The sequence below is a fragment of the Acomys minous genome (genome assembly GCF_964271855.1).
Source record: "Acomys minous genome assembly, chromosome: 1".
Classification (NCBI taxonomy): domain Eukaryota; kingdom Metazoa; phylum Chordata; class Mammalia; order Rodentia; family Muridae; genus Acomys; species Acomys minous.
This window is the reverse complement of record NC_140483.1, coordinates 96,072,258-96,079,342: the sequence shown is the minus strand read 5'-3', so window position 1 is coordinate 96,079,342 and position 7,085 is coordinate 96,072,258. Positions and strand designations below refer to the sequence as shown.

General features: G+C 48.0%; 1 pseudogene across 1 annotated transcript; it reads right to left on the bottom strand.

Moving 5' to 3' along the window:
- Nucleotides 1–1,041: 1,041 nt before the first annotated feature.
- LOC311606573 (large ribosomal subunit protein uL22-like) lies at nucleotides 1,042–6,326 on the bottom strand (annotated as a pseudogene). Its single transcript has 2 exons — nucleotides 6,311–6,326; nucleotides 1,042–1,619 (listed from the first exon to the last, which is right to left on the bottom strand). The product of its transcript is annotated as a large ribosomal subunit protein uL22-like (transcript).
- Between the last annotated feature and the right edge of the window lie 759 nt (nucleotides 6,327–7,085).

Genomic DNA, 7,085 nt, shown 5'->3' with positions numbered 1-7,085 from the left:
AAGCGGGGATGAGCCGGGCGTGGTGGCGCACGCCTTTAATCCCAGCACTCGGGAGGCAGAGGCAGGCGGATCGCTGTGAGTTCGAGGCCAGCCTGGTCTACAAAGTGAGTCCAGGACAACCAAGGCTACACAGAGAAACCCTGTCTCAAAAAACCAAAAAAAAAAAAAAAAAAGCGGGGATGAATGAATGAATAAATAAATAAATAAATAAATAAATAAATAAATAAAAGCGGGGATGGCTGTTTCTTGCATTCATCATGTGTATCCTTGTCTTGGTGTTCTGGATTGCTTCCCCTGCGCCCCCCCCCCCCGCCCACCCTGCTCTCTGACATCCATCAGGTAGTCCTTAGACATTTCGTTGAACCAGTTGGAGTGTGTGTGAGGGGGCCAGTGACACACGCTCCAACTGCTGCATCGCTGGTGGTGGACAGCGTGGCGGGGAGCAAAAGCCCCAGGTGCTCTGGCTTTAAACCGCCCCGCAGGCTCTAGCTTACCCCCACCCAAGTCTTTCAGTCAGGAGCATTTGAGTTCCGGAAGTAAGGCAGCAGCCAAGGAATGCCTGCGAGTTATTTGAAGAACAGAAGAGGCACAGCAGGCACGCTGCGGGATTCATTTGAGGTGCCTGTTATGTTGCAGGCTTTGTGTTAGCTACTAAGGTTAGGTCACTAAGAGCACGCGCTGCTCTTGCAGAGGACCCAGACCGCGTTCTCAGCACCCATGCATACCACAACTGCCTGTAGCTTGACCCAGACCTCGTTCTCAGCACCCATGCATACCACAACCGCCTGTAGCTCTAGTTCCACTGATGCCCTCTGGCCTCCCATAGGCACCTCATATAGGTGTGCACACATACACAGGAATAAAATGAACAACTATTAAAGTATATAAATAAGGCTGCTGCTTGAAGCCTATCAAAGGTATAGACAAGTAAGCTCATACTGTGGTAAGTTTGAGGTTGTTGTTGTTGTTGGTTTTTTGTTTTTTTTTTGTTTTTTTTACTTTTATCTGCATTTACTTTATGCTGAATTTATTCCCATGCCATCAGTTTTGTTGTCTCTTAGGTTTCTTCTGGGATACTACTTTTTTCTTCTGTGCCACCTCCTCCTCTGGCTTTGGAACAGTCTGCCCCTTTTCAGTGAGGATCATCTCAATGTGGTGGGGGAGCTCATGTGCAGGTTAATCCAGCCATGGGCTCTGTAAATTCATAGCGCATCTTAGGTGCCTTGTTCCCCTGGATGTGTTTCAATGATTGGAGAATCCTCATCTAAACTCTTAAGCTCAGCTCTACTCTCTGCATTTTTCAGCACATGCCGAAAAAAAAAAATTCAGTGCTCTTTTTTCTGGCCACCAACCCTGAGGCCAGCCCCACTGTTTGGCCTGGACACACCTCCCAACTCCACCGTTACACTGCCAGAACCACACATGCTGCTTCTTTAAGGCGACATCTTTCAGATACTTGGTGGCTTTTCGGGTATGCACGCCCTTGATGTCTTGGGCAGTTTCTCGGGGGTTCTTAAAGTGAACACGAAGATTTGAACCTCTTGATTTGCGTGATTTTGTAGGGTTTTCTGGGCTGAGCGAGTAGCGAACCGTTTTTTCGCAGGCCAGGGTGTGTAAAGCTGAAGTGAGGTGAATAAAAGCTGGAGGAGGGAAGTTCTGGTGCGGCCGGGGAGGGCTTGGAAGAGTTCTGCCTGCTCAAGGCCTAAACACAGGAGACTGTGGACCATGTAGTCATTATTGGAGCTGTGACCTGAGGCAGAAGGCGCAGGAACTCACGGACATAATGTTCAAATCTGAGAGGCTGACTGGGCACCGGGTGGAGACGGAAGGTATGTGGACAGGGAGCTCACAGGAAAGGCCAGTGGTTAAGAAACACATTTAGGGAGCTGTGGCAGTACCTGTGTGGTTACCATGGCAGTGTAGACAGAAGAGGATAGAAGCAAGGACACGTTCCTCTAAGGAGCTGGGGGAAGCTGCAAAGGCGTGGCTAGAGACTGAGGTGCAACTGCCTGGGAAGGACATGGAGCCAGAAAGTGACCAGAAGCAGCAAGAAGAAACCAGACAGAGGCAGCAGAAACAGCAAGGGGCAACCAAGCTGAACACTTGCTGACTGTCAGCAACAGTCTTGTTTTGGGGGAGTGCATGGGTAGGGGGGCTGCAGTGGAAATGGAAGCTGGTGCCTTATGCATACGAAACAAGTGTTTACCACTGGGAGCCACATCCCCTCGCTTTCTGTGGTTTTCTGAGACAGTCTTGCTAAGTAGCCTACTGCTGGCTTAAACTTACCACACGGTCTGTCTTGTGATCCTCCAGGCTTTGCCTCCAGATTGCTGTGGTTGCAAGGTGTTTGCCACCGGGCTCAGTCAACTTAAAACGTTTTAATGGCATATTTTAATGGCACATATTGCGTACTGGCCGCATTAGACAATGCAGGTGTTGCTGGGAATGTCTCAAAAGCAATTTCAGCAAAGAGCTTGGTGGCAGGAACCAGATTGAACAGGTTATGGGATATAATGGGGAACTTTAAGATGAGTCTTGTCAATGTCTCTGTCGGGATAAGTGTCTACATTAGAGGGGCTGGGTGAGCACGTCACACATAACCAACCAAGGTTTCCACACACCTGATGGACATTGGGAGGAAAATGTCCTCACTGATGTCATAAACGAGAGTGAGGACTTATTCTGTCCACTGAGTGTTTGATCGTGCCCCTAGGTTTTCCTCCTGTATCCTGGGCAAAAGACCACGAGGAGTAGAAAAGAGGGAACTTGGAACTTTCCAGCCGTCGCTGTGGGGATTCTAGGAGTGAGAAAGAACAATTCAAGACCTTTCTGAGCCGGGCGTGGTGGCGCACGCCTTTAATCCCAGCACTCGGGAGGCAGAGGCAGGGGCATCACTGTGAGTTCAAGGCCAGCCTGGTCTACAAAGCGAGTCCAGGACAGCCAAGGCTACACAGAGAAACCCTGTCTGGAAAAAACGAAACAAAACAAACAAACAAAAGACTTTTCTGTTCCTTGTACCTCTATACAAGAGTCACTGTTTCCGACAAGCCAGCTTGTCCTGCCTTTAGAAAGAAGTCAGCATTCGAGTTAAGACGGAGTTAAAGCCCCCTGGTATAGCGCTCAGAGGCACGGAATGAAAGTAGCATTTTAAAAATTGTCATCTGAAACTCCAATGAACAGAGGAATCGTGAATGGTAGGAAGGTGGTATCTGCGGATCCTGAAAGCATTTTTTAGATTCATGTAATAGATACAAATTGACCACAAGAGAGGCTGTGCATCACGGGTGGCGAAGAGCCTGGAGTGAGAGAGGCCCGTGCTCCAGCTGTAAAACTGCACTTCGTAGAAACACGCCGTGAGGCAAGTTCTTAATAGTCCCCGTTCGGCCACCTCAAGTGTGAGCTGATAAAGTAACGCACTTAAAGTTCTTCGTGTCGTGAGTGATATAAAGTATGTGCTGGGAAATGCCAGTTACTACATTGTGCACCATGACGAAGTTGCTCAGTGTTGGGATCCAAACTTTACAACGAGCACCATGGCCTTTACACAGTGCTCTCTCTAAGCTTACAGCCACACGAATGTTAAGACAGTGTATAGTTTCCTGCGTTATTTAAGGTCACCTGATGCAGGGCTTTGCGCTGGCCACCCTCATTGATGAACTGCTGGAGCGCGTGAAGGGACCAGTCCTACAGATCCAAAGCTGCGGGGTCTCCATGCAACAGGGCAACAACAGGCTAACCAGAGGAGTCCCAGTGAGGCTTCTCCTGTATTGGTAGTGTAGAAGCCAGAGGCCTCAAACCAGACCAGTGGTTCACTGTAGTGAACACTTGCACGAGAAGCTGTGTGAGCAAAAGGAGTGTGTTGTGTGACACACTGTGACATACTACAGCTTCCACGGCGAGATTTGGTTTTTCTTATTTTATTTTATTTTTCTTTTGAGGGGGAGGGTGCAAAGGTGGAGGGCAGATATGCAGGAATGGGGAGATGAGTGGGACTGGGGTGCTGCATGATGTGAAATTCACAAAGAATCATTAAAAAGTTTTTAAAAAGTAAAACAAAACAAAACACAAAAACCAAACACCTGCTAGTTGGTAAATGCACACTCCTTTGTCCTGTCTTTGTCTTCTTTTCAATATTCCCACAAACTTCACACTTATCCATCAATTCGGTTCACTCTTGCAATGTCTGAGCTTCACTTTCAAATGAAAGAAATGCAATTCAAGCAAATCCAAGTAAAGGGAAATATGCTGAAGCAAGGGTTCGTGTGATCGGGATCTTAAAGGGCGGAGGGATGGCTCCATGTTAAGAGTGTCCTCTGCTCTTACAGAGGGCCCGAGTCCTGTCCTTAAGCACCTCAGCTGGGCAGCGCACCGCTGCCTACAACTCCAGCTTCTGGAGGGATCTGATGCCTTTGACCTCTGTGAGTGTTCACAACACATGCCCACACACAGACACAGACACACAACTAAAAAAAACATTGGTTGAAAGTGGAGTTGAGAGGCTTCATCCATCAGCTGACAGAGACAGATGCAGAGACCCGCACGTCTCTTTTTAAGGTTTCACTTGGCCCATTTTCTTTCTTGGGACCTGGGAGTTTTTAGTTTTTTTTACTCGCCCCCCCCCCCCTCACTAGAGCAAATTAGTGGCTGACCTTTGATGACATTTTTCCTTCTGGAAGTTTCTTACTGCCTTTGTTTCCATTGCGAGTGCGATCTTTCCTCTGGTGTGACTCCTCACGGCCTCACACCTGCTTGTGACAATAAGCTCCACGCCACCCTCCTCCCCCTGCCTCTGTGGCACTAATCTTCAGAGATTCCATGTGCAAATCCAGTTGTTTGTGTTACACAGGGCTTCACACTATAGCCTACACTGGCTCGGAACTTCCTTATGTAGCCCAGGCTGGCCTTGAGTGCAGCGCTCTTTCTCCCCCAGCCGCTCACACAGCATGAGTCACTGTGCCTGGCTCGCTAACGGCCACTTCTTACAGCACAGACTTTGTTGCCGTTACTGTAAAGTGGCACTGTCAGCATTTATTGGACTTTGATATGCTTTTAAAGGTGCTTTCATGAGTCATCAGAAATGGTCCACTTAGAAGTATAAATTTTTGCCAGGCGTGGTGGCACACGCCTTTAATCCCAGCACTCGGGGAGACAGAGGCAGGTGGATCACTGTGAGTTTGAGGCCAGCCTGGTCTACAAAGAGAGTCCAGGACAGCCAGCCAAGGCTACACAGAGAAACCCTCTCTTGAAAAACTAAAAAAAAAAAAGAATAAAATTTTTTGGCATACAGTATACTGGTTTTTGTTAGATTAATATAAAACTGTAAAACAGCAAATGAGTATCTTCTAATGGGTATGGAAATTAGATTATAGACTCTTACTAGACAAATATTGTGATTTATAAAATAAGTCAGCAGGGCATGATGGCTCACGCCTTTAATCCCTGCCGCCAAGAGGCAGAGGCAAGCAGATGTCTGAGTTCAAGGTTAGCCTGGTCTACATAGTGAGTTCCAGACCAGTCAGTTCTACAAAATGAGATCCTGTCTCAAACAAAACAAAACAAAAACAAACCCCCAACAAACCAAAATAAGAGAGAGGGGAGAGGGGAGAAGAGGGTAGTAGGGTGGGGAGAGAGAAAAAGAGAGAGGGGAGTGAGGGGAGTTAAAGTCCTTGGTGGACAGCCTAGAAACAATCTGCTTATAGCAGTCTTGAACATGAAGGCGTCAGGATGTTATGGTGTTGCATCTATATGGTTGGGACCATGAAATAGTGCCTTCTCACTGGAACAGGCTCCGGCCATTAATAAACATTATGCTTCTACCAACAAGCACAATCCTTGTGTGTTATTAGGTACTTGCTACATGCTAGATAAAATCAAGCATTCTTGTGTGTGTTGTTTCATGTTCAAAATAGCTCTGTGAGGTATTGTGGGAGCCAAGGAAAAAACACGTCATTTTGCACCGTATGGTTGACAGCTTGGGCTTGGTAAGGCCACACCTTCTACACCTGTTCTCCGGCAGAGAGGGATTCCAGAGGAGACACTGGGCAGGACTATTCCCCTCCCCCACCTGTGTTTGACAGCCACCTTGTCTTCAGAGCTTCCGATGGAGCCTTGTTGGACTCTTCTTAGAACTGAACAGAGCCTCATATTTGGCCTTGCTTTCTCTGTGTTTCTCTCCGTATATCTCTCTCTGTCTCTCTGTCTCTCTCTCTCTGTCTTTCCCTCTCTCTCTCTCTCTCTCTCTCTCTCTCTCTCTCTCTCTCTCTGAGGTCAAACCTCTCTCAGCTTCTCTCTCAGTCTCTCTCCCTCTTACCTCTCAGGAACCTCATCCTGACCCCACCACAAATCTCTGTGTGTCTTATTTCATTTTGATATCTTCGTGGTCTACGTGGTCTGAGAAATACGTTCCGTGAACACACTCTGGCTACAGTTCACCATTGCCCAGGGGGCAAAGGCTGCTCCCTTTTGGGTGGCTAGTCCCTGGCACCCAGTGGTGGCACCTTTTCTGAAGGATTGACTTTGCTGGCTCAGTCATCCATTTGTTTGTAGTACGGTGGCAGCAAAGCATACAAAGGCCATGGAGTTTGTTAGTTACTGCTAAACCAACCAAGGCTGTGCAGATGGACAGTGAGCACCTGAAGGCTGCTAACAAAGAGTGGGGACCCAAGCAGCAGAGCCATGAAACACTGCAGTCAAAAGAGGACACAGGAAAGCAGCCCAGAGATCATCTGAGATAGCGTGGCAGCGCTCCAGAGACCTAAATAATCAGTCAAAGCGAAATCTGTCATGCTAAGTTCAGAGTCCTGTTTGGAGAAAACTTGGACCATGACATATGGGAGGAGACATCTGGATGGATGCTCTGGGGACTCTCAGGCCCTCCCTAATGCTAAGGCTTTGCAGATGCGGCCTGCTTTTCTTTAGTAAGCCCCACAGGGCAGCAGGTGCCCCCCCCCCACCTCTCCTCCTGCTAGTCCACCAATGCAGGGGCTAAACAGCACAGCCTTGGAGAGAAGGCCTGTGTCTGGTAAGGGAGAAGAGACACTGTGTATTCTTGCATCTAAAAAGTAACTGTCACATATTGATGGAAG